Raw genomic sequence first — 27,909 nt, 5'->3', positions numbered from 1 at the left:
TATTGAAGGGCCATTATGAATTTGGGATTGTGCAAACCAAATACTCTGTATTATCTGATTTGCCACATGACAGAAAAGGCAATTACCGGAGGTGGATGTAACTTCCCAGAGAACTTCAACCAATCTTTTTTTAAAAATAAATGAGCTGCCTTTGAGATTTCTCAGGGTTTGTTTTGTTTTTGCCAATGAAGGAATTGGTGAATGAAATTTTTGTTTCCAATTTCAGGTTAGGCAAAATTTGATGGCAACTGTAATAGTAATGGAAGATTAGGGGGTGGGTTGAGGTGAAGAGTACATCTATAATAACACACTACACCACAATCAGGAAAAAAAGTTGTTTGTGTGAAATAGGAAGTGCCATTTTCTCTTTAAGAATTCCTTTACCAAATCCCAAAACTGTTTCTTTGAACTCTTGAGACTTTGAAGCAGTTTGATGTTTTAATCTTTTGGCAGATTTTGGGTTTCAGTAGAGAGACTGGGTTCCTAAGTCCAGTGGCGTAACGTGGGTTGTCAGCACCCGGGGCAAGGCAAGTAATTTGCGCCCCCTAACCTGTGGATTTTAGTAGGGGCAGAGAGCTGCGAGTGCGAGCGCCCCCCCAGATGTTGCGCCTGGTGCGGCCGGCCCCCCCTGCACCCCCCACGCTATGCCACTGCCTAAGTCATTACCAGAGTCCATATATCCTGGATGGAACAATATATTTTTAAAAAAAATGCTGTATGCTTTGTGATCAGGACCTTGTTTGAACTGCAGATTAGCTGCAATCTCTCTGTAGTTGAAGAATAGCTACTTTGGCATTATGTAATAAAATTTAGACACCACTTGATTGTAAAAAAAATAAACAACACCCAAAACTATTAAAGCGATTTACAAAAAAAATTAAACAATAAAAGCAGGGGAAATTTACAGCCATACTTTAAAATTTATGTCTTTTGTATACAAAAGTTAAAATACTAAAACAGATTTAAATTACCTCAACTTTCCAAGCAATCTGGATAGACTTGTCTAAACAATCATGTTTTTAGCAGGCACCTAAAAGAGTACAGTGAATGTGTTTCATTGATATCAATAGCAAAGTTGTTCTTGTGCAGATATCACCAATTTTGTCTTGTACCCCCTACCCATTCTTCCGCAAAGAACTACTCATCCAAGTAACTGAATACAGGGTTTTGGGTCTTCACAAAACATTATTCTCTACAATCTACATGAAAGCCCATTCTGTTTCATTTTAAACCCAGGGATAACATTCAACAGGGCAATGTTTTCCAGAATTTTAAGTGTGAATGAGATCCGTCCGGTGAAGAATACATGACACAATAGACCCAAAGACTTGTAGATGGATCACCGGCACCCTGTTCAAACTGAAATATTACCAACACCTGCAAAAGTTGATTGAAGATTGCATTGGGTTGGAATAAAACCGATAACCCAAATATCTCACCTCTTTATTTGGTTCTTTGGCTCTGACATATTTCTCGAGGGCAGTCTATCCCATTGGCATTTGGTTCTGCGTGTCATGTATTCTTATCTAGTTATCATAAAGACCACTTTAGTATTGACTGAGTTATTGATATTTTCCCAAAGACTTAACATTCCTTCCCTCTTGCAGAATGTTGAGCCAGCTGTACTCCTTCGTGACCATGTTGTGGGTTGCAATCCAATATTTGGAAAACGCAGATACAGGTAATTTGAAAGAACTGCTTATCCATGTCAGGCTCACCAAATCGTCATAAACTGTAATCTGTGAGAGCAAAGCAAATAAAAGCCATTTTTTTAAATTCCAAAACTGTAATGGAGGGAAGGAATCTTTGCTCTTTGGAAGCCCCACCTTGTGACTTGCCACCCACTGGAAGGTTGGAAACTTCTAATCTTGATTGTTAAAAGTGCTTGGAGAGATTTTTTGAAATAATGAAAAATGCTGTAAATAACTAAGGAGTGTTCTGGGAATGAGACCTTGTTGAGAGAGTTTTAGCCTACAGCATGTTTTTTAAGCAGCCAAGTTCCACTCTCCTAAAAGGAGCATTTATAATGGAAACGCCTGAACCTTTTAACTCTGCTAGTACTGTCAGAGAGTGTTGTAACTGGACATGAAAATCTTCATTGTGTTAGAACTGTCAACAGAAACAGGAAGGATCCCTCTTGAAGGATAAATATGGTCTAGAATAGTCAACAGTGCAATTAAAGACTTTTAAGTCTCTGGACCTGATGGGTTCTAATTAACACTGCATGAGTGGATGTTCAACTGTGCAATGGGACTTCCTTTTCCTTCCCTTCCCTCATGTACCCACCAATTCTGTTCTGGAAGGCATCATCCAACATTGCATGGATCCCTCGTTTGTGAGTTAATCCTGTGACGTATATCTGGGTGTCTCCACCCCCATCGTTCTACCCAGACACTGAGGTCCAGTGCCGAGGGCCTTCTGGTGGTTCCCTCACTGCGAGAAGCCAAGTTACAGGGAACCAGGCAGAGGGCCTGCCCTGTGGAATGCCCTCCCATCAGATGTCAAAAGGAACAACAACTACCAGACTTTTAGAAGACATCTGAAGGCAGTCCTGTTTAGGGAAGCTTTTAATGTTTGATGTATTACGGTATTTTAATATTTTGTTGGAAGCTGCCCACAGTGGCTGGGGAGGCCCAGCCAGATGGGCGTGGTATGAATTATTATTATTATTATTAAATGTAACAGGTGTCCCATGGTCCCAAAGCACCCTCCACCCAAGCTGATTATGAGGGTGTACAGAGAGATGGAGGTGACAAGAGAAGTTCTGCTGCACACACAGAAGTCTGTTGTGTGAGGTCGTGAAAAGGATGCAGAGGATGTGAAAAGGATGCAGAGGACCAGACTCCTGGCATCAGCACTGGAGGAGAAGAAGAGGAATAGTCTGATGGGGCCATGTCTGCACTCAAGGAGGAAATGAAGCTTCAACAGCTTTCTCAGTGACACAGCTTACACATTTTCCGTGTTACCTCTCTCCTTTGTAGGACCATTATGGCACTGATGTCTCTGTGTCCGAGTCTCCTGTCCCAATTGCAGAACCACCTCATCCTTCTGGTTTGAGCGTCCCACTTTAGCAGATTGTGGTTCTGAAGGTTTAGTCTCATACACGCCATCTATTAGACTTGCTTCAACAACCGCTATGTGTTAAGTTGTGGGCGAACATATCAGACGACACAGCGATTCTTCCAAAGCAGCTCTTTATTTGTAAGCTGGAACAGAACTGAACTGAGGAGCTCAGTCAGCCTGCTTATATAGAGCTCCACTAGAATGCAACAGTAACCATTTTCTGTAACTAGCCAATCACTGAACGTCACTTTCGATCCTTCATTTGCATACAAACTATCCAATCACTGAACGTCACTTTCTATCCTTCATTTGCATAACTATCTACAGTATCCCCCTGCTGGCCCAGGGTGAGAACTTCAGTACATAACACTGCCCTTGCCCTCTTGGTTCTTGAGAAGTGGAAGGTTCAGGAAAACCTCCGAAGGATCTTTCGTTTTTGGAGAGAGATGGGAAGGAGCACCAGAGACTAACGACATCTTTGTTAATAGCTATTTACAAATGTACAGCTACAATACTGTGCTGACTCTTGAGGTGTTCTTTCTCCCCCCACGGCTTAGTTCCTTACAGAGCACAGCAACGAACTGTACCTAAGAAGAATTTCAGGAGTGCAGTTGCACCTATTGGTGAGTTTCCAGACTGAGCCTCGGGAAAACGAAACTTTGTAATGCCATTTACTGGCTCCTGCATTGTATTTGCCGAACTGGAAGTTGATGCAAAACTGCAGAGTATTTCTAAGGTCTCTAGAGCAAAGGATGCTTCTTGATCATTACAATCAAGTACGACGTAGTGGTGAGAGTATTGGGCAAAAGAGTACTAGGTTCGAATTCCCATTCAAAAATAAAACTCAGTTGGCGACCTTAGGCCAATCCTTGTCTCTTGGCATAACCTTTATCTCAAAAAAGATTGTTGTGAGGATAAAATGGGATGGCTCCACTTCCCTGAGCTGCTTGGGGTGTAAATGTGATAAAAAGGTAAAGGTAAACGGACCCCTGACCATTAGGTCCAGTTGTGGCCGACTCTGGGGTTGCGGCGCTCATCTCGCTTTACTGGCCGAGGGAGCCGGTGTACAGCTTCCAGGTCATGTGGCCAGCATGACTAAGCCGCTTCTGGCGAACCAGAGCAGCACACAGAAACGCTGTTTGCCTTCCTGCCGGAGCCGTACCTATTTATCTACTTGTACTTTGACGTGCTTTTGAACTGCTAGGTTGGCAGGAGCAGGGACCGAGAAACGGGAGCTCACCCCGTCGCAGGGATTCGAACCGCCGACCTTTTGATCAGCAAGTCCTAGGCTCTGTGGTTTAACCCACAGGGCCACCCGCGCCCCTGTAAATGTGACGGTGATCATTAAATAGAGAGGGAAAATAAGGCAACTTCAACAACAATCACAAATAAAATATATGAACTCAATAAAAGAGGAGGAACATTAACCTGTTAAGAATAACTTACCTTTTCTTTTCTATTTCCAGCCATTCCTCTTGGGTTTTGACTGCTATTTACTCAAGTGATATCAAAGTAAGCTTCCCCACAGCCAGGAGCTATAATGCAGCCTATAATCCCCCATCTTGTCAGCCACTCACTAGATTCTGTGCCAGGAATTGAACTGTTGTTCTTAAAAACAGTGGTTGGTTCCTGCACCGTCTTAGGACCCAGCAGGCCAGCTTCACATCTTAATTTCTCTTTATCTAAACACTGAAGCGCAGAAACTGATTGAGGAGGGCGCGAAGTCAAAGCCGGACTCCAGTATTTTCCGCTCATATAATCAATGAGAAGTGAACTAAATATCTCTTCAAACACAGCGCTCCACCTGATTTCGTATGCTCCACAAGCCAGAAGAGAGGAAATGGATGATGGATGTGCAGAGAGGGAGTATAGGAAAGAGAGGGAAAGAGAAAATGGGGCTTACTCCCACGTAAGTGGATATAGTACTGCAGCCTTTGGAAATGCCATCCAAATAGGCCATCCAGGACTGATGATGTGATACGTAGTTCTGCCCCACTTTCCAGGCGCAGGTCTGGAGTTTAAAACTCTGTGTCTGAGCAGTTTTTTTGTCCCACATTTTGCCCACATTTTACCACAGAATCAGAGCAAAAGGTGATCCACAGAACACCCAGCTGAGAGCTACAGTTCCCAGAGTTCCCTGGGAAGAGGGATTGGTTGTTGAACCATTCTGAGAATAGGGGTCTCCTAACAGGGGACGCGGGTGGCGCTGTGGGTAAAACCTCAGCGCCTAGGACTTGCCGATCGCATGGTCGGCGGTTCGAATCCCCGCGGCAGGGTGCGCTCCCGTTGCTCGGTCCCAGTGCCTGCCAACTTAGCAGTTCAAAAGCACCCCCGGGTGCAAGTAGATAAATAGGGACTGCTTACTAGCGGGAAGGTAAACGGCGTTTCCGTGTGCTGCGCTGGCTCACCAGAGCAGCTTCGTCACGCTGGCCACATGACCTGGAAGTGTCTGCGGACAGCGCTGGCTCCCGGCCTCTAGAGTGAGATGAGCGCACAACCCTAGAGTCTGTCAAGACTGGCCCGTACGGGCAGGGGTACCTTTACCTTTAAAAGCTAACAGAGGGATGCGGGTGGCGCTGTGGGATAAACCACAGAGCCTAGGACTTGCCGATCAGAAGGTCGGTGGTTTGAGTCCCCGCGACGGGGTGAGCGCCCGTTGCTCGGTCCCTGCTCCTGCCAACCTAGCAGTTCGAAAGCACGTCAAAGTGCAAGTAGATAAATAGGTACCGCTCCGGCAGGAAGGTAAACGGCGTTTCTGTGCGCTGCTCTGGTTTGCCAGAAGCAGCTTAGTTATGCTGGCCACATGACCCGGAAGCTGTACGCTGGCTCCCTCGGCCAATAAAGCGAGATGAGTGCCGCAACTCCAGAGTCAGCCACGACTAGACCTAATGGTCAGGGGTCCCTTTACCTTTACCTTTAACAGCTACCAGCACCCTTAACAAGCTATAGTTCCCAGCATCCTTTGGGAGGGGGAAGCCATAGCTGTTCAAAGTGGCATGATGCTTTAAAAGTACAGTGCAGATGGTGTGTTGTGCACTAAACCTGACATGGATATGGAAGGTAGCTGCCATTTTGTTTTTCGCGACTGATGTCACAGGCGCTTGCCAATAGATGGCTGCGACAGTCCCACCTCTGTAATCCCAATGGCGCTGCAAAGTGTAATGGAAGCCCTTGCTGGATGAAAAATTGCACCACCCCAGCATCGGCTGTAAATCATACAGTGGAGTTTTTTTAGTCCAGCTGCGCCACAGCTGTTCCTTGCACCCCTTATAGAGCCACGTTTGAAAGTCCAGTGTAACACAAAGCTGAAGTTGGAAGTTAAAATTGCCAAGGCCTTCATGCACCTATGTGGAGATGTCTTCACTTACCTGGGAGTAAGACCCACTGAACTCAATGGGGTTTACTTTCGAGTCGACATGCATTGCTATTGCACTTGTATCCAGTGTTGCCTTGGTCCAGTATATCTGAAGGAGTGTCCCCACCCCCATCGTTCTACCCGGACACTGAGGTCCAGCACTGAGGGCCTTCTGGCGGTTCTCTTGCTGCAAGAAGCCAAGTTACAGGGAACCAGGCAGAGGGCCTTCTCGGTAGTGGCGCCCTCCCTGTGGAACACCCTCCCATCAGATGTCAAAGAGAACAACAACTACCAGGCTTTTAGAAGACATCTGAAGGCAGCCCTGTTTAGGGAAGCTTGTAATGTTTGATGTATTACAGTATTTTAATATTTTTCTGGAAGCTGCCCAGAGTGGCTGGGGAAGCCCAGCCAGATGGGTGGGGTATAAATTATTATTATTATTATTATTATTATTATTATTATTATTATTATTATTAATATGGCACTCATTAGATTCTGCCAGAGGTTACTGACAAAATGTAATTCCCTTCTAGCAGAAGTTCCCCTGCTAAACTGTTATTGGGAAATTGCTTGCTGTGACTGAGCCACAATAATGTATTGCCCATGTTGTAAAATGATGATTTGCAAAGCGTCCTTTTCTTCTGGGACTCCTCTAAAACTTCCCCGCTATACTGTTCAAGAAGCGTTTTAACTACATGACAGTTGTCGAATGTTTAATATTTCAAAGAGAAAGTTCATAAATTTAATAGTTTCTTTTATTATAACTCTTTTGGATGCAATTAGCCGAGGGTGTACTTTAAATTGCCTTCTCCTTGCTATCAAATTGGGTGGGTTTCCCCCCCTCTTTTTTTTATGTTTCAGAAAGAGGATGGGGGGAAGGTCTGTCAAACCACGGGCCTTCTCCCTTGGTGCACATTATTAGAGTCTTTTTAGAGACAAGCAAGCAATTTTGCTGTCATTGGTCTTGTTCAAATAGACTCTGTTTATTTATGCAATACACTTGGGGAAGGGTGTCGAAGGAAAGCTCACCACCGAGCAGCTGACACCGAACCTGCACACTCATCTGAAAATACTCTCAAACAATGCACTGTCAGAGAGAGTTCACTTTAAGAAATATCGCTGATAGCACACTTTGTGCCTCTCTCCTTCACTATGAGGCCAATTGATATCGCTCTGGCAGGGCAGAAGGGATATGAAGTGGGAGGGTGGGATTAGGTTTGCATCCTTTTTGGACAATGGGGATGCGATGGCTACTTACAAAAAGGAAAAAAAGGGGGGAATCTATCACTGAAAAAGAGTGCAGATATTTGCATAAATCTGCATACAGTGATACCTTGGTTCTCAAACACCTTGGCACTCAAACAGCTTGGAACCCAAACACTGCAAACCCGGAAGTAAGTGTTCTGGCTTGCGGACATTTTTTGGAAGCCGAACATGCTCCGTTTTGAGTGTTATGTTTTCGTTTTGAGTGCTGCAATACCATTTGAGTGTTATGCTGAGGTCTGTCTCTTTTTGCTATTTATTTTGCTTTTTTGTTTTTGTGGCTCTTTTTGGTTTTTTGTGACTGTGTGCAGCCCAGTTCAGCTACTGATTGATTGATTGTGTGACTGCAGTACATTGTTTATTGCTTTCATTTTCAGTGGTCTCGTTAGATAGTAAAATCCACGTTAAATTGCTGTTTTAGGGGTTGTTTTTAAAAGTCTGGAATGGATCAATCCATTTTGCATTACTTTCTATGGGAAAGCACGCCATGGTTTCTGGAACGGATTAAGTTTGACAACCAAGGTACCACTATCTTCTAATACACGCACATACAAACACAAACTGATGCAAATGTTGAAATAATTTACTGTAATATAAATGCAATGCATCTTTCCATAGTGGGGACTGGGAAGGGTGCGGTCGTCTCAGTCTGCTGTCAAGGTGCTCCCTGTTGATACGCCTGGTCTTCTCTTTGAACCAGCCTCAGACTGGACTTCAAATAGAATACAGCTTCAAATAGAGTACTCTAAGACAGGACACATGGCCCTTTGAGCAGACAAAGAGTAATGCAAAAATGACCCATGTGCTAAAGGAAGTTTGGTTTTTGGTGAACTGCGGCCAGCTTTTTAACCCTGTACAGAGTTGGTCCAATGTTTTTTGCTGCCTGAGCAGCAAATAGCATATTCCCTCCATGACAAGGTGGATAATATTCAAGCCGATCATGTCGTTTCGGTACCTGAGGCAGAAACCCCACAAGTACCTTTCGTGTGTTTTTCCTGTCATTAAAAATACAACGATAGTAAAATGATGAACAACTTACTGTTTGGTTAGGACACCTCCACAGATCAGCTGATTGCAGTGGCTGTCTCACACTGCCTAACAGTAGGGCCGGCTTGCTCAGTAGCTTACGTGTGGCTCATGGGCAACCCTTTCTGCAGATCTGCAGGGAGGCAAATACTCACAGAATCATAGAATAGTAGAGTTGGAAGGGACCACGTGGGTCATCTAGTCCAGCCCCGGCAATGCAGGAATCTTTGCCCAACATGGGGCTCGACCCACAACCCTGAGATTAAGAATCTCAGGCTCTGCCGACTGAGCTATCCCTTGGAAGATTAGCTATTCCACGTTTAAAAGTGGTAGTAGTTTGTTTAGTCCCAGGGAGAGGGGTTTTTTTTGGGGGGGGAGGAGGGTAAGGAACGAGAAGCTAGTACTCATATCTTGATAAAAGTGCTGTGCATCCCAGAACAAAATTATCATTATTATTTATTAAATTTGTTTACCGCCCTATATCCGCAGGTCTCAGGGGACTCAGCTATACAGCTGCAAATAACATGTTTTAAATGTGTTGTAAAGTGCAGTATACAAATGTGACACTAGATGGTGAAACTGAGCTATGCAAAATTCAATGTGTTTTTCAAAACTTTTTTTTTTTAAAGCGTTTTCACAGCGTTTTTTAAATATGTGTGTAGATTCCACCGGGGTGGTTCCCAGGATAAAGTCACGATATAAAAACACAGAATACATAATCAAAATAAAAAACAGGAACAACCCAATAACCCAACAGCAAAATGATAAGTGATGGTACTCCACATTGGTGAGTCGCTTCACAAAAAAGCACTGGGTTTGTAGGATTGTCTATTTGGGGGAAGGGTGACGTTTAATGTTCCATCTCAGGCAGCAAAATGTCCTGAGCCTGAACTAAACCACCTCATAGGTCAGATGTGGCCACAAGGTGGCCCTTTTCTTTCCTATCACTGAATCAGACCTCCTTTTCAAACTATGATAAATTGACAGTCACTTGGAAGTAAGGGCTTTAGTGGATCGGAAGGCTATGGAGGGAATTGCACCTCAAACGATACGAGGTAAGCGTTCTGAAGGGTCTGAGGTATGAAATTGCTTCTGAAAAATTCCCCTCAATGGAAAATTTGTGACGCCCCTTTGACTCTCCAGAGTGCCCATGGAGGAGCTATTTGTTTGCATTTATTTATGTGTTTATATCCCACCTTTTAGGTGGGATAGGTTTTCCCTGTCCAAAGTGTGTGTGTGTTATTTTGATTTTTTTTATTTTAACAATGAAAGCCGTAATGTCTCAATAAAATCCAAATGCTTAAAAACAGCACAGTGTAAAACAAAAATGGACGAGTTAGCATTCACGGGTCCCCAGTGATTCTTTTCCTTAAAAATGAAATGATAAGCAGACTTCTTTTTTTCTTTTACAGCACATTGATTAAAAATGGCTTGACCCTCTTTGGGCCAGACAGTTTCTTCAGGGGAGTCAGCTGAGTCCCGTGGGACAGCATCCCTGACTGAAAGTATACATTTCTCTTTAAAGCGCAGATTATTTTTGAAGGTTATCGATGCATGCAGATTTCAGTAAAACATGTATTGATGGAATGCCATGTTCACTCTTCCTCTGGCTGACATGTAAACTCAGCCCTCTCAGCTTCAAGAGTGTGGCTTTCAGTAGGAACATACGTTATTAGGAAAGCTGGCTCCTCACCCTTCCTCCCACCTTTTGCGCAAAATGCAAGGAAAACTGAAAACTGATGTCCATTAAAATAGAATCTCTCAACTTTGCCGTTACCTTATGACCGAAATCTTTTGAATACGAAGCACAAACGTCTGTTATAAAGTTTGAAACCGTGCCCTGTCCTTCCCTCTGATTTCTTTGACGTTATCATTCGAGGAGCCTGGTGAGAATGATTGAGTTTAAAGGAATATGCTTAAGGTATACATCACTGGTGTGAGTGAGGAGAGAGATCTGACTCCTTGTCTTTTCATTAAGGATGAATTCAGCCCAGGGGTGCACTGCGGACTTGGCAAATTGCATTATAATAGTGAGAGAATATGGCCCACTGGATAGCTTGAGCAGATGATTAAATTTAAAAGTGCACATTGTCCACATAAAGCAAATAATGTTTGGGTTTTTATTATTATTATTTTTACATGTACTGTGAACATTCATCACTGGTGCTGAAGATACGCAGTTGCTAATTATTGCAGGGCTTTTTTTTATTTGTAATGTACTGTAAATTTTGTATAATACTACTGTGACCTTATAGAGAACAAGGAGAGATGACAGGGGGCCTATAATTATAAGATGGTGAAGAAATGCTATAATTATTTACTATTTTTAGGAGCAGTGTGCATAGCCTCTTAATTTGCATAAGCTTTAGACATTCACACGTTTTCTGCCTTTGCTCGCGGATGATAAATTTTTCTTCAAATGAGAGAGGAAGACTCTTTCCATAAGAAGTTAGCCAACTGGGAGCCTGATTATAACGAACAACAAAATTGTTGGTGGCAGCTTTGCAAAAAAAATGGGGAGAGTTTATTTGGATAAAATTGGTTTTAAACCAAGATTCAAAACATCCCCTCCATTGGGTCTTGAAAGCCTGTGATTTGCTTTTAGAGAATTGACTAAATTATCTTGTGGCTAAAGCATTAGCTTAATAAGAAGGGGGGTGGGGGGTGGGAAGGAAGGCCCGCAACTCCCCAGTAATCTATTTATCACGTGTAGAAGGTGATTATGACAGTATGTTCTTATTAGGGATGAATATTTTGTGCTCATTAAGTTTACCCCCTTGAGTACTTGAGGATGTAAAGTGTGTTTTTCAGCAAGTACCACAATGTAAGCTACTTTTATTGTTTCATATTTAGTTTTCATTTGTCTTGCTGCTTTGTTGTAGTACATCTGGTGCTATTAAAAGGAAATGGTCCAGCCAATCTGGAATGGCTGGCTCACATACCAAGGAATGGGGAGGAAGCAAGGCTGGAACAGAGACCAGCCCCCGCCTCAGAATGCTACCTAGGCTTGGCAGCCCACCTTCTGGCAAACATCCTTTTATATTAGCATTTGAATAAGGAGTGTGTCTCACTAGATGAGGCTCTCATGGATAGCTCAGATTTACTTCTAGCACCATGAGTCCTTATCTGCAGGGATTCGTCTTGGAAGTCATATTCCAGTTTTAAGGAAATGCATTCCCTTGGATTTCTCCAGCCCTACTAAAGATAGATAAACTTCCTCCCTAGCTGATGATGGCAGCCATGTGTCCTACTTTACAAAGACCTGTTTTTTTATTTTTATTTGATGGGCTATCAGAGGAACGTAGGAAGTTGCCTTATACTGAATCAGTAGATCTAGCTTGGTATTGTATATACTGACTGGCAGTAAGGTAGCGCTGTGGTCTAAACCGCTGTGCCTCTTGGGCTTGCCTATCAGAAGGTCTGCGGTTCGAATCCCCATGATGGGGTGAGCTTCCGTTGCTCTGTCCCAGCTCTTGCCAACCTAGCAGTTCGAAAGCATGCCAGTGCAAGTAGATAAATAGGTACCACTGTGGTGGGAGGGTAAACAGGATTTTTGTGCATTTTGGCTTCCATCACGGTGTCCCGTTGCACCAGAAGCGGTTTAGTCATGCTGGCCACATGACCTGGAAAGCAGCCTGTGGACAAACACCAGCTCCCTTGGCCTGAAAGCGAGATGAGCACTGCAACCCCATAGTCACCTTTGACTGGACTTAATCGTCCAGGGGTCCCTTTACCTTACCTTTTTACCTGCTGACTGGCAGTGGCTGTATAGGGTTTTAGGTAGGGATCTCTCCCTTACCTACCTGGAGATGCTGGGGATTGAACCTGGGACCTTCTGCATGCAAAGCAGATGCTCTACTGTTGAGCTATGGCCCTTGAAGGGCTGTCCTCTCCATCTTAAAGGAGGGGGTGGCAGCCCTCTCCATAGGAACTCCATTTCCCTTGCCAGGAAACCAATCTTTTTGGAAGCCAAGTGTGATGGTCTGTGCTTGGTATTGGGCAGAGGGACAGAGGGAGGATCTTGGGTTCTAGTCCACCCTGCTTCTCAACAACCTCACCACCTGATTTGGCAAAGGCAGTTTGTGGTATAGTGTGGGAGAACCCTATGATAATGTTCCACCTTATCTCATGAATTCATGGCTGTCATGAGACCTATGGGGCTGTCTCAATACACAGTCGTACCTTGGATACCAAACGCCTTGCGAGTTGAATGTTTTGGCTCCCGAATGCCGCCAACACGGAAGTGAGTGTTTTCGAACATTCTTTGGAATCCGAATGTCTGACGCGGCTTCCGATTGGCTGCAGGAGCTTCCTGCAGCCAATCGGAAGCCCCACCTTGGTTTCTGAATGTTTTGGAAGTCGAACGGACTTCCGGAACGGATTCCGATCGTCTTCCGAGGTACCACTATGTTAGGCATCCAACTCACATCACAGGTCATGCTCTGCATTTTGCTATAGAACAGATCTGGATTTTGCTACCAAATGGATTGGAAATAAACCAGTGCCTTGAGTGTCAACCCCAGGTCATGATGGTTGAGATTTGAATCTACTCTGTTCAGACAATAGATGCACTGATTTCACATGATTTGATTGCACTGTAAGAAAGCTGTCGTAGTCTGAGTCAGATCATCAGTTCGCCCAAGTCAGTACTGTCCACAACTACCACCAGCAGATCTCCAAGGTCTTAAACAGAGGTTTTTTTCCAGCCCTTTCTGGAAATGCAAGGGACTGAGAGCATGTTTTATATTCCTTCTTCCAAACCCAACTTTCAGTGGTTTAAATAACTAACTTGGCTCAGTGGAAGACATTTCACTTCATTCACATAGATACTTAATGCCTGCAGGATCTCATTACCATCTTTTACGATGCGGTAATGTTATGGAAGCGACACGTGTTTGGCAGTAAGGTGCTGCTGTTCTAATAAGAACAATTATAATGAGCTTTAAGGAAGCTAAGGAAGAAAGCAGAAGTCCGTAACATGGGAGGGAGTGTTATAACGGAGAGCCAGTTAATCAAGATGAGGAATAACCTCGCTCTGCCTGTGTAGTACCTTTTCTGTCTGTTCAAACCTCTGACACTTAGAGGAATAAAGGACTTTTTCTTTTATACCTCATTCATGTCATGAATCGATGTGAAATAAGATCCACTGAAAATACTAGGGATTTGCCTGGCAGGACACAATTTGTAAAGTGCCTTTTCTCCTAATCCAATTCCGTTTAAAATATCGCAGGAATGGGGCTGTAATTGATTTGTATTAATTGACATTGGAAACTTGGTGCTTGATCAAGAAATCAGATAGGCTCAAAGTATGGCTCCTGACTATACATTTGCATTTAAAATGTTGCAGGCATCGTTAGGGTTTTTATTATTATTAAAAAACCCAAAATCCTAGTTTATATTAAAAACCACACTCAAATGTGAACTTCTGTCAATCAAGTCGGTGTTAAAATTGTCAGGGAATATTTATTTCAGTTAACTGAGTGTCCTCTCAAGTTTAAGGATTTCCGCAGTTAGGCCACTGGTTTTCTGAATTCCATGTTCAACAAAGCCTCCCTAAATTCTCATTATAAATTGTTTCTATCTGCAATGCAGTCCCCACTTAAACTGTAAAAGGACTGCTCCACAAAATGTCTTCATTTGAACATAAAGCAAACTTGGTATGACAGTTCTTAAACAAAGGCTAGCATTTCAATGGTGCCCGGTAGCTGAAATAAGACTGCAGTGGATAGGAAGTATATTTCCTTGAAGAAAATTTATTAGGCCAATTAAAGAATCGGGGCCAAGACAGACAGACGTAACTTGAGCAGTGAGCCCATTCTGGACCCCAGACAACATTTTTGGACATCCAAAATGAATGAAGGCCATGAACAATCAGCTCTTCCTGCTTCAATGAGAAGCTGGCTGAGCAGACAGCTGATTGGATGGCCTTACAATAATCATCTCCCCATCTGGCTGTGCAGAGTGTAGATTGGCTGGCACTTGTGAGAATCATGAGGTCACTCACACTTAGTCAAATGAGGCTCCCACCTTGCTCACCCTACATTTATGCAACACGTTGGCGATTAATATACACACAATAATTACCAACATGATTACACATTCTTTATCAATCTTCTGAGAAAAATACAAAACCTTCTGAAAAGCCACAGAGACTTGTGAACTATCCTACCTAAGATGAACTTATAATGTCTGATTTCAATGGATTTTTCAAGTGCTTAACTCAGCCTTTTGTTTTCTTTATCTTTTTAGGTAACTAAAAGTCTTTATAAGGCCTTGCGCGCCATTTTTCTAGGTTCCTCCTCCTCCTCCTCCTCTCCTGCGGGTGAGGGGAGCACCCTGTTGCAAGAGATCAATAAAGATCAAGCTTACTAGCTGCTTTGCTTCTCAATATTCTCTGGTTGGCCTCTGTTATTCTCTTCTACCAAGAGGGAACCTATGAAGATACCAACAAAAGGTAAGTTTGGTGTTGTTCACAATACTGAGAGATGCTAGTGAAGTTGTAGATAGATGTTAATGAAGTTGTAGACAGGGTGCCGGAGTTTTGCACCTGTTTTGCCCTGGCAGTCCAGGTAATCAAGAGGCCGCTGTTCACCCCCAATGAGGCACTTTTACTGGGGCTTGCAGGTAGCACACTCCCAATGTACTTTTCCGGGCTTCTTCAGTGGTCTAATCTCAAAGCCTTGATACGTATATTGATATTCAATTTCATAGAGAATACTATTTCTTGGCTTAAGCTTAAGAGACTGATTTGCTTAGCCACTTACTCAAATGAGGCTCCTGCCTTGCTCACCCTACATTTATAGCCAATAGGTCACTCGTAGTCACATGGGATGTTTACTCTTCAGGGTGTGTCAAGCCATGAAACTGTCCTCTACGGTGTTGCATCCTGTTATTGTGATGTCTCTCTCTCTCTCCCCCCCCCCCAACTAAAGAAGCATAGGATATTTGTTGTGGTTGCTAGAGAGCTAGATGCACTCTCTGACCACATCTATACCTACCCAGAGACATAAGGGGCACATGTGGAATTCAGGAGCCAAGACTCAGAGAGACCTCGCCCATTGCAGTGCTATGCCTAGGGTTGGCTACAATGAGAAAACATCCAGTTGCTGTGATGTTTGTAGGTTCCTCTCTCCCCAGTTACGCTTTTGCTCTCGTTTCCCATATTGTGATAGGAATTTCAAGGTCTTAGATATATGGTAATGTTCATAACCGCACGTACATAGATTAGCACAGGAAGACTGACCTGAAGCCATTTTGATTCCTAAACTGAGTAAATGTTTTCTTTGCAAGGTCAAAGTGGAAAAGCCTTCCCATTGTCTTTTCCTTCACAAATCCTGTCTTAAGGGTATGTCTGTGTTTGAATAGGGTGTGAGCCTGTGACATGGCCCAGGAACTAAGTATTTTTCATTACAAAATATTGGCCAGGCTCCCTAGGCAATCCAGTCAAGTAACCTGCCAGACAGGAGATAAACAACGACAGGAGAAAAACAACATTCAAATTTCTGTTTAGAATGCCTTTTCTGTGATGTAGGTATGATGTATCTGAGGGGTGGTCTTAGGTTACACCCCCTCTGTGATGTATGTATGATGTTTCTGGGGGTGGTCTTGATCTACAGGGTGGCAATTTCAAAAGTATAAGGCCTTGCGCGCCATTTTTCTAGGTTCCTCCTCCTCTCCTGTAGGTGAGGGGAGCAGCCTGTTGCAACAGATCAATAAAGATCAAGCTTACTAGCTGCTTTGCTTCTCAATATTCTCTGGTTGGCCTCTGTTATTCTCTCCTACCAATAGGGAACCTATGTAAGGACTCTATATGGGCTCTTGGATACCCCATAAGGGAAAAGGGCAATTTTTGTTTACAACATTCCCATTGTTTCTTAGTGGGGAATGTGTGTAACTTCGCAACATGCGTCCAACTGAGCGTGTGTACACTGTCTCAGCGACTGAACAGCGCAGTTGCCTTTCCTTGCACATTCAGAATTCAGGGGGGTGACTGGGAGAGGAATCCAGAAAAGGGCAGAAAACCAGCCAACGTCTAATCTGAAATTTGGGGAAGGGTTAGAAAGATTATGGTTGCCTTGGCTTTACAGCTTGCCAGCCAAACAACCTGGTTGTAGCATGGGAAGTAGGCACAGGACAGGGAAACCTGGAATTCAGGGTATCACTGTCATATCATACATTGCATCTATGATAGCGCTGTCAGTGCAAATTATATACGGTGCAGGTGTAAAGGCAACGCATGCCCTAACACAAACTCGGCAGATCAGATGCAGATAGCGATACATCAAATCAGCATCATACATCTGGTACAGGCAATTCCTTAATTCATTTGCTGGGCGTCCTGGGCAACTTGTGGTGCAATGAGCTTCGCCAGAAATCACTATTTGATTTGATTTTTAATTTTTAAGCAAGACCTTCCATTTTTTGAATTCAAACACAGCCTACTTGTTAAAAGCTCTGCCACCCTGTGTGCAAGCAGGCATATAACACCCATGGGTCGTGAATCCTCGTTTATTAAAAGGGAGCAGGCGATGGGCCCCAGCAATTGATTGTTTGGATAAAGAACAGTGCAGTCAACATATTTAAAAAGAAATAGGTTTGCTTGGGAATGCACCAGGCAAGCACACCCTTTCAAAACAGAGTTTTAGGTGATAGGGATACGTAACAAACTAATCCGATGGCCGTATTTTACAACGCAGTGTGTACAAAAGGGCAGGGGCAGAAAGAAAGAAAGATATGGTTTCGCTGTTCATATTGTTTTTTCCTTGTCCATTGTTTGGCAAGAAACCGTCGATAATTAGTGCATATCTACATATCAGCCTCCGTGGTTAAATAGGCTAAGCTAAAGCTTTCGTTTGATTGATCCTTCGTCGCGGAACGAGTGGTTCCTGTTACAACCCAGTCAATAGCTGTGTTGCTGAGGCACAAGGCAATGTGGCACCCAAGGTCTGGTCCCCTTTCATTTCCACAAGAACACACCACACTGTGGTGACAGCAAAGCAGCAAATATATACAGTACGTACATGTATAATAAATATTGTTGTTTGAAAGTTCTTCCACGCACATTGGGCACCGACTCTCTCTCTCCCTCTCTCTTTTTTAAAACTTCACTACAAAAAAAATCACAAGGCGTAATGACAGCAAAGACATTTCATACCCTTAGCGCGTAGTAAATAACAAACACAAAACACTTTTTTGCTGTCACTGTTGCGGTTCAGAAGTTCCACCGGCGTGCAGTGGGCTCCACTATCACTTTCATTTCACAAAACTGAATTAATAGCAGAGTCACATCTCTCCTTAACGGCAGAACGCACCAAACACTCTTAAGTTTTGTGCAGACACATTGTACAAATATTTCATTTGAGCACATCAGAAGGGAACAAAACACCTCCGCCTGCCTACACGGCGGCACCTGAACTACCAGCGTAACCAACGCTACCTGTCAATTTCCTTCCCACACATATACTTCCTTAAAAAAGAATATATATATATATATATATTCTACACACTCCCTGCCAAGATAGAAAACCAGAGTTTGAGTAAGCTTCCAATGTCCAGGAGGGCTTCAGGAAAAAGTTGTGAAATATAGAAAGCTGCCAAATGCTGAGTCAATCCATTCAGGGGCAGAGGAAGGGGGAGCGGTGGGGCAGCTTGCCCTGGGTGTTATCACTGAGGGGGGTGACATTTGGCACACCGTCTCCCCACAACTCCCAAGCCTACCCTGAGCCATCAGAGGAAGGAGCGGAGCTTCCCCACCTTGCCGCTCCCCTTCCCCCCTTCCCCCTTTGATTTAACAACTCGGGGGAGGCTTGGGAGCTGCAGGTGGGCAGTGTGCTGTTGCCCCCCACTTCCAGGCTGCTTTCTGGGGAGTGGGGGTGGTGGAAGCTGTTCGAATTCCTGCTCCATGGTTGCAGTCATGGGATTGTTGTCTTTCACATGACGGTGTATGTTTTGACTCCACAGAGTGGGAAGTGACGGAGACAGGATGTTTGTGTCACTGTGTTCTGTGAAGTGGGACTATTGTCCTTTGTTCTTTTTCTCTTTGCTGTCTGATGCTAGAGAGAGAGGGAGCCATGTTGCAGTGCTCCGTGTGTGTTTATATGTAAATAAAGCAGATTAGCCAAAATGCTGAGTTGCTGAGGTCTGTTACGTGAAATGCGAAAACTCTGCAGAGCCCTAAGTGTGCCATTGTCAGTTGGCATCGGTCGCTGTGATGTTCAGGCTGAAGAAAGCTTATGAAGTTCCCGAATGAAAGACCAGGAGGAAGAGAACATGTCAGTCGGGCATGTGTCTCTGCCAGGGTCCTACTCGAGTGTAGGCTGAATTCGATGGATGGAACCTTGTAGGCCTTGAAATTCAGCCCTACCATTTGATGCAGGCCATTCAGGGCGAGAGCACATAGCTAGAACTGTGGGGGTTTTATTCGTGTGTGTATTTTAAGGGTGGTGAGAGTTGTTAGGAGACCCCTATTCCCCTCACAGAGGTTTTGGTCAGAGGTTTCTGTAAAGAGGGATACAGTTCTACGCAGGAAACTATAGCTCTGTGGGGGTCTCCTAACAACTTTCACCCCCCTTAGCAAATTATAGTACACAGGGACCAAAAATGCGGGAAGTGTGTGTAGTGGAGCATAAGGAAGTCTAACAAAGTTCTGATTTTTCCTATGAAAATGCTTATATATATACACACACACATTATTTCAGTAATATGTGTGTGTGTGTGCCCCTGCTTTTGCTGGTGCCCTAAGCATTTTCTTAGTGTGTTTTTTGGGTAATGTAGTGCAGAGTCAGACCAATGGTCTATCCAGCTCAGTATTGTTTACACTGTCAAGCAATGGCTCGCCAGCATTTTAAGCCAGGAGCTTTGCCCAGCCCTACCAAGCAATGGGATTTGATTAACGTTTACCCCAAAACTGCTTTCTTGCAGTTTCCACCCATTTGTTCTTCTGGTCTGGCCCTCTGGCGCCACAGAGAGCAAGTCTGTTGTCTATTTGGCATAGCGCTATTGCCTGAGATCAGTGGCATAGCATGAGGGGGGCACAGGGGCGGTTGTTAGGGGTGGGAAATTTCAACATCTGGTGATGCCTCAATACAGCCGTGTGCTTCCCTTGCTGGGCTCCATTGAAAATGACTTCTCCATGCGAACCAGGAAGTGACCTCTCCAGACAACAGAACGACTCTTCTTTACTTATCTCTGCAGCTGCGATCTAATGGGTGACACAGATGCCATTAGGCAGTTGAATTTGTGTGCGTACTCCATCCGTTTCCCTTCCTTGTCACCTCCGCGCAGCCCCGGACACTGGCAACCCACGCTATGCCACTGCCCGAGATGAAGAAGAGAAGAGTTTGGATTTGATATCCCGCTTTATCACTACCCTAAGGAGTCTCAAAGCGGCTAACATTCCCCTTTCCCTTCCTCCCCCACAACAAACACTCTGTGAGGTGAGTGGGGCTGAGAGACTTCAGAGAAGTGTGACTAGCCCAAGGTCACCCAGCAGCTGCATGTGGAGGAGCGGAGACATGAACCCGGTTCACCAGATTATGAGTCTACTGCTCTTAACCACTATACCACACTGGCTCTCCTTGAGGGAAAGAAAGTGGGGGTGTCACTAAGGAGCTTACCAGCTGTGCTGCTTCCAAGCACTTTCCTATAGTGGCTCGGCTTGTGGTGCTTCTGTGGGGGAACAGGAAAGCATGCAAGGGAATCTTCTGCCAAATGAAGCTTCTGAGCAAAACCAGAGCATTAGAAGGTTCGAAGCTAGGTGTGTGGGACATTTGGCCCTGCAGATGATGCTGAACTACAACTGCCATCAGCCCCAGCAAGCAAGGCTGATGGCCGGGGATGATGGGAGTTGTGGTACAGCAACATCTGGAGCGCCAAAAGGTACCCCCCTGCTCAAAAAATGGGAATTCCAGGTGGATAATCTATCAACCCTGACATTGTGTGTGCTTTGTGTAGGCTCAAACGCCTGAGGAGAGAGACTGAAGGAGCTTGGTGATAATGAAAACGGAATGAAAAGAGAAACTTGCAAAGGGGGTAAGAGTTAGTTAAAATGGAAATCCATTTCTTCTTCTTCTTCTTCTTCTTCTTCTTCTTCTTCTTCTTCTTCTTCTTCTTCTTCTTCTTCCTCCTCCTCCTCCTCCTCCTCCTCCTCCTCCTCCTCTTCCTCTTCCTCTTCCTCTTCTTCTTCTTCTTCATATGTGATTTGCAGTTCTGTAAACTGCCTGGACTAGATATATGATCGTTGTTATATTATTGGTACTGTTCATCATCATCATCAAGATCAATATCATCAACAATCTTCTGAAAATTTGTTAATGTTATTTGTAATAAAAATAATAATGGAATAATAATAATAATAATAATAATAATAATAATAATAATAATAATAATGTGAATCTGAATAACCACTATTGAAAATGCTTGCATTTTCATGAACCATTTGGAGAAAATAGGCACCAAGGAAACATTTCGCCGTCAAAAAGCCTCGCAAGATTCATTCTCAATTATTTGCAGGCTGCATATCGCAGGCACAGGGCATGATGCCAAAGGAGTCAGCAGTCTGGCAGTTTAAAAAGAGAAGGGGGGGGGGGAGAGAGAAATAACTGATTCAGAGAATGTGTGACAGGCCTTTTGCACCATATGGCGCCCAAGAGTTAATCCAGGCAAGGAGGGTGGACACCTAGGGAGATTCATGTTGAAATGCCATTTAGAAGGGAAACGTCAACTCGAAATGGCAAGAGTCCAGGAGCCTAAACAAGCTCGACTGGGGAGCCAAGAAGCAGGGCGGGGAGGGAGGGATACAGAGGGTAACTGGCTCCATTTCTGAAAGCTTATCTGAATTTAGTTCCCCATCTTCGCTTTGTTCACTGCACCCCTGGGAAGGGACAGCCTTGTTACCTAAAAACGCGCTGTTGTATTACCCCGGGAAGAGAGGGCTCTGGTTGGTGTCAGTTCACCCTGATCCATTCACCTCATTACAGGTCGGTATATGTGGCTCAGTTGTAGGCCGGTGGATTTCAGAGTTGTTGTTATAAAATATACAGAGAGCTCCAGCTTGGCAGCTCTTGCGTTTCTCAGTTTGATGGGCGGCTTGGCCTTGACAGCACTGCTTCCCTGCTAGAGCAAAAGGAGCCTGTCTCCATAGAGTCCTTCCCAGATTCCCTCAGTTAAGGTGGTGCATGCTTCACAAGATCCTGCATGGAATCCAGCATCTGGCGCATTGGGGGCAGACAGAGCATCGTAGAAGCGTAGAGTTGGAAGAGCCCCCAAGGGTTGTCTAGTCCAACCCCCTGCAATGCAGGAATATCAACTCAAGCATCCATGGCAGATGGCCATCCAACCTCTGCTTGAAAACCTCCAAGGAAGGAGAGTCCACAACCTCCCAAAGGAGACTGTTCCACTGTCGAACAGCTCCTACTGCCAGAAAGCTCTTCCTGGTGTTTAGTCGAAATCTCCTTTCTTGCAACTTGAATTCATTGGTTCGAGTCCTACCCTCCAGAACAGGAGAAAACAAGTACAGTGGTACCTCAGGTTACATATGCTTCAGGTTACAGACTCCGCTAACCCAGAAATAGTGCTTCAGGTTAAGAACTTTGCTTCAGGATGAGAACAGAAATCGTGCTCTGACGGCGCGGCAGCAGCAGGAGGCCCCATTAGCTAAACAACTAGGGGTGGATCAACACCCAGGAAAAATTCCACTATGAATAAGTCAGAAATTAAATCATTTTAAGAAAAGGGGAAAAACCCGCTATGTAAAATCTCTTAGAATCATTTTTTTGCTCTCCATCGCCATCTGGTGTTGCATATTTATAACGCACTCAAAACACTGTTTTTGGGCTAATGTAGCTGAGCCCTAGGTCTAACAAAGAAGTATATCAGTTCAGAAAATGTCAGGTTTAAGCCCTGAAAGGTAGAGGTTTTAAAAAATAAAATAAATAAAATAAAAAACAAACAGTTCAGAGGACTCACAGCCGCATGTGCACTTGTTTTGCTTTTAAATGTGCCTGCTTACATGTCCTGCTAAATCTTTTTCTCTCTACAGCAGCGACTGCCCCAACTTGAAAGACGCCTGATTCAAGAGTAAGTGGAATGTACAAAATGGGAGGATTTGTGTTTACAGCACTGCTTGATCGGTGCCTTAAGGACAGAAATGACACCATCCTTCTACCTGGCGCTGACACAGATTGCTGGAAGGAAAGCGTTCTTATAAACAAAGTGCTGGAGGCCATCTTGTCTTCCTCTTCCTGCTCCAGAGCTGGCAACCCAAGTACATCTTCATGTAGCTTAATGGCTTCCTAGAACAACTAAGAGTTCAAAAGAAGCTAAAACAGCTGCACTTAGGAGCGACTACAAGGAGCGATAGGGAAGCCTGTTTAGTATGCACATCATTCCTGAATCTATAAGAATCTATGAATAGCCTGGGCCTTTTCCCCCTTTACACTAGTGTATAGCAGACTTAAGCAGCAAACGCGAGAAGATTCAACATCAGTGAAGAGAGATCTGTAGCTGTCAGGGAAGAACCTGACAGGTATTTAGAACAAGTTGGCTAAGGGGATGAGGGCGGCCGGGGCTGGGGGGGTTGGACACACGTGGCTGATTAAAAAATATATGTATATAAATACGGCTTCAATTGTACACAAACCACAATTTGCTCTGAATGTAGGGATCAATGTTGTTTGTTTTTGTTTGTTTATTTATTCATACAAGTATTTTTGTGCTGCCATACCATGAAATTTCAGGGTGCCCTACAACGCCGACACCATCATTAAAGAGATGGTGATCTATCCATTGATCACAGTATAAAATGACTGTGTGCCAAAACTGGCAAAATCCTAACTCTCTTGTCTGTTTATAGACAGTTGGTTAAAGGAAATTTGGTCCAACTAACTAATTTGATCAGAAACAGAGAGGGAAGACAATGTGGATTTCTGGAGAAGTTGAGCAATGTCATTTGATGCTAGAATAGCAAAGTTCAAGGTTCAATAAACCCTCAGCTGCTCATTCGGAGACATTTGAGCATATGGAACAGAATGGAGGACACCATCAATTGGTTTATTGTTATATGTTACGGTACTTATTAATTTGCCTTAAAATTAATCTGTATCTAATGTATTGCATAACTGAGTAGGCAATTGATATAGCAGGTTGTTTTCGTCACAGGGATTTTATATAGGGAACAGTATCACTACGTAATGACTATATATGTTTTGCATATGGCAGACCTTCCAGGTGTCTCTATTTTCTAGGGATGTCCCTGATTTAGGGAATCTGTCCCGGTTTTTTATTTGATCCTGGAATGTCCCGCTTTCTCTTAGGATGTCCCTATTTTCATTGGAGAAATGTTGGACCATATAGAATTACAGTATCTAACCCCTGAGCCGTCTGAAGGCAGTCCTGTACAGTGGTACCTTGGGTTACAGACGCTTCAGGTTACAGACTCCGCTAACCCAGAAATAGTACCTCAGGTTGAGAACTTTGCTTTAGGATGAGAACAGAAATCGTGCTCCAGCGGCGCGGCAGCAGCAGCAGCAGGAGGTCCCATTAGCTAAAGTGGTCTTCAGGTTAAGAACAGTTTCAGGTTAAGAATGGACCTCCAGAACGAATTAAGTACTTAACCCAAGGCACCACTGTATAGGGAAGTTTTTTTAATGTTTAAAGTTTTATTATACTTTTTAACCTGTGCCTCCATGGACAGCTGCGAGTCCAAAATGACTCCCAGGCTGCGCACCTGGTCCTTCAGGGGCACAGTTACTCCATTCAGGACCAGGGAATCCTCCACACCTGCCTGCCTCCTGTCCCCCAAGAACAGTACTTCTGTCTTGTCAGGATTCAACCTCAATCTATTAGCCGCCATCCAACCTCCAACCGCCTCCAGGCACTCACACATGACCTTCACTGCCTTCACTGGTTCTGATTTGAAAGAGAGGTAGAGCTGGGTATCATCCGCATACTGATGAACACCCAGCCCAAACCCCCTGATGATCTCTCCCAGTGGCTGCATATAGATGTTGAAAAGCATGGGGGAGAGGACAGAACCCTGAGGCACCCCACAAGTGAGAGCCCAGGGGTCTGAACACTCATCCCCCACCACCACTTTCTGAACCCGGCCCAGGAGGAAGGAGCGGAACCACTGTATGACAGTGCCCCCAGCTCCCAGCCCCTCAAGACAGTCCAGAAGGATGTTATGGTCGATGGTATCAAACGCCGCTGAGAGATCCAGCAGAACTAGGAAACAGCTCTTACCTTTGTCCCTAGCCTGCCGGAGATCATCAACCAGTGCGACCAAGGCAGTTTCAGTCCCATGATGAGGCCTGAATCCCAACTGGAAGGGATCCAAATGGTCCGCACTGCATACAAATATCTGTTCCACAACACAAATACATAAATCCCTGTCCAGGGATATGTAGATGAATGGCTGCACAAGATGGAGAATGATTCAAGTTGCCCGTGAACCTCATCAAGTTCTAGATATCAAAACACACAGGATATAACCTGGAATTCAGCTTTGTGTTGTGGGCAGTTCAGGGAGAGGCGTGAAACTCGCCTTCGCTCCACACAAGGTGGGCACCAGATACGGGGCAGGTTTAGCTCCTACACGAGGAGTCGGGAACCTTTTACACCTCAAGGACCTTCTGTGCAACCTTCGGAGGGCCACAGGCAAGTGCTTGGTGTGTCCAGGGGCACAGCAATATATGTAAATGTTCCATTTTTAGAATAGGCTATTTTCCATGCACAGCAGACTCCACTTTCTGTAGTCCATTGCAGGCAAGCAAGTGCTATTGCTGGAGCTAAAGGACACAGTCCATCCATGCAAACAGCCTCCATGTAAACGGCCTCTGTCCAGTAGACCTGAAGGAGCGTCTCCACCCCCAGCGTCCAGTGCCAAGCACCTTCTGGCAGTTCCCTCGCTGCGAGAAGCCAAGTTACAGGGAACCAGGCAGAGGGCCTTGTTGGTAGTGGCACCCACCCTGTGGAACGCCTTCCCACCAGATGTCAGAGAGAAAAACAACTACTGTACTAGACTTTTAGAAGACATCTGAGGGCAGCCCTGTTTAGGGAAGCTTTTAATGTTTAATAGATTATTGTATTTATTATTCTGTTGAAAGCCGCCCAGAGTGGCTGGGGAAACCCAGCCAGATGGGCGGGGTCTAAATAATATATTATAATTATTATTATAAATATGCTTGGGCTGTGAAGCAGATCCACAAAGGGGGGAGGCCTGGGGAGAAGTCCAAGGGCCAGGAGGGCTGCATTTGTTACCCCACTCCTGTCGTCAAGCAAAGCGTTATCCAAGAACACCATTTTGAATTTCTCCCATATAAATAAATAAGGGGTGGGGTGGGGTTTACACATCACATCATTTGGGGACACTGCTGCAGTGGGGTCAAAGTCACTCACCCTTGAGAGCGGGTAGCAGCAGAGGTTTGCCAATTAGGATGAAAGGGAAATTGCCACAGCACCTTCTGTCAGAGGCGTAGAGGGGGGGACAGAGGGGCAGTGGCCCCAGGTGCAAAATTCTGAGAGGGGTGCAATGAAGCGCAATGCTTGCATGCCCTGCCCTGGCAGCCATGTGCCTCGCGGGCTCTGCCCTGCCCCCCCACTGTGCGCCTCCACCTCAGGTGCCCAGTCCAGAGGGGCGCAACACTTGACTTGCTGCTCCCCGGGTGCTGGCAACCCGCGCTATGCCACTGCCTCAAGTAGCCCTCACTTGCCTGCTCTTCTTATTTAGATCCAGTCCGGGGGGGGGGGCACTGCCTGCCTTCTTCCTTAGTCTCAAGGCTGCCTTCGTAGAACTCAGCAGGGAGGAGGATGGGAGCAAAACTGAACTGAGTTGCGCCTGCCTGTTTTTGGCTCTGGCGCCACCTACTGTTGGGCCTCCCTGGCTGCCATTCTACCAGTCCCAATGAGCACCTGCTGGAGCCAGGCCTCTATGAGGTTCTGAGATGAGTGACCTTTCAGAGGAGGTCAAGAACAGCTTTGCTCTCACCGCCTTCCCGAAGGTGTATTAAATCCGGGTGGCTTTGGGTGGTTGTTTTGATTGGAAAACTGCTTTGATTCAATCTGTGTGGGGTTTTTTTTTGTGGCCATTGAATGTTTTTGTTGCCGGTGTGCCGCAACCCTCCTCCCTGATTGCTTCTGTGTAATTGTGGCTTTAAATTGTTATGTGTTATTTTAATGTCAACTGCTTTGAGCTTAGGAAAAGTAGTATATAAATATTTTACTTAGAGAGATAATAGGGCACCAGGATAATGGGTAGGCAAAATGGATTTAGCTAGAGCCTTGCAGTAGCTACTGGCCTGGGGTGCTGTCGGGCAGGAGCTAAGCCTGTCAGTGCTTATTCTTCCTGAATGCAATTAAGCTCCATTATTAATTTATTGCAGTTAGAGTAGACTTGTAGGCAGTTGCTTTTGTGATTCCCTATCACCGGAAGGCCTCATTCATTATGTTTTTATTTGGAAAATGTATGCATTAGTTCGGGGGGGGGGGGAGCTAATTCCCGTTGCTCTTCAATTTTTTAAAAATTCTCATTCCTCTAAACTATGATTTCTGTTGAGGCCTCTAGCCTAGAAGTAATTAGAAAGAGGAAAAATTCTGGGGGTTTCTTGGGGGGAGGGGGGTGGTGGACAAAATTTCTGATTGGATGAACGCCAAATGAGGGTGAGTGTCGAACGCTTGCTTACATTTTCCATGCATGTTCTAGCTAGTCTTTTTGTTTTTATTGGTTATTATAATTTCTGTTTTATGTTAAGCTGTCAAAACCTTTTGGAACATCATTTTCGGTATAAAGGCCAGTGGCTAATTTGCCTAATGAAATATATTCCTGTGGTTATATTATGCTTCTCTTTATTTACTCCCGTTGAAACTTACCTCTATTCATTTTACCAATTTGTTTTATCAGATGCGTTGGTTATTTATCTCTGGTTTGTTTGCGGTACGTGCTCTACGCACTGATCCTCCAAGTTAATTACCTCCACGTTACAGGCAAAAACTCATTTCAAACGCATCTTATAATTTCTTAGTCATTTGGGAGTCAACTTCAATAGATGAAAATGTCTTTATATGTCTTTCCCCCTACCGTATAATCATAAAAGGCAGTGTCTTTTTTTAAAAGAAGTGTTTGTCTAGAAGTGATTTGTTCTTTTCTTGTGTCCGTGTGAGCTGTAATTGATTCTTTAATTGGGTTTGACCCCAAATCTTCATTACTT

The 27,909-nt window shown here is 44.5% G+C and overlaps 1 long non-coding RNA gene across 1 annotated transcript; it reads right to left on the bottom strand.

The window, feature by feature from the left end:
* Positions 1-932: 932 nt before the first annotated feature.
* Positions 933-27,909, bottom strand: LOC310710408. Its single transcript, XR_014528046.1, has 3 exons — positions 26,412-27,909; positions 8,721-8,840; positions 933-1,739 (listed from the first exon to the last, which is right to left on the bottom strand). It is a non-coding gene; the product is annotated as an uncharacterized lncRNA (long non-coding RNA).

The sequence above is a fragment of the Podarcis liolepis genome, assembly GCF_965112155.1.
Source record: "Podarcis liolepis genome assembly, chromosome: 6".
Lineage (NCBI taxonomy): Eukaryota > Metazoa > Chordata > Lepidosauria > Squamata > Lacertidae > Podarcis > Podarcis liolepis.
The sequence above is the reverse complement of the archived record's forward strand: the minus strand, read 5'-3'. Positions and strand labels throughout refer to the sequence as shown.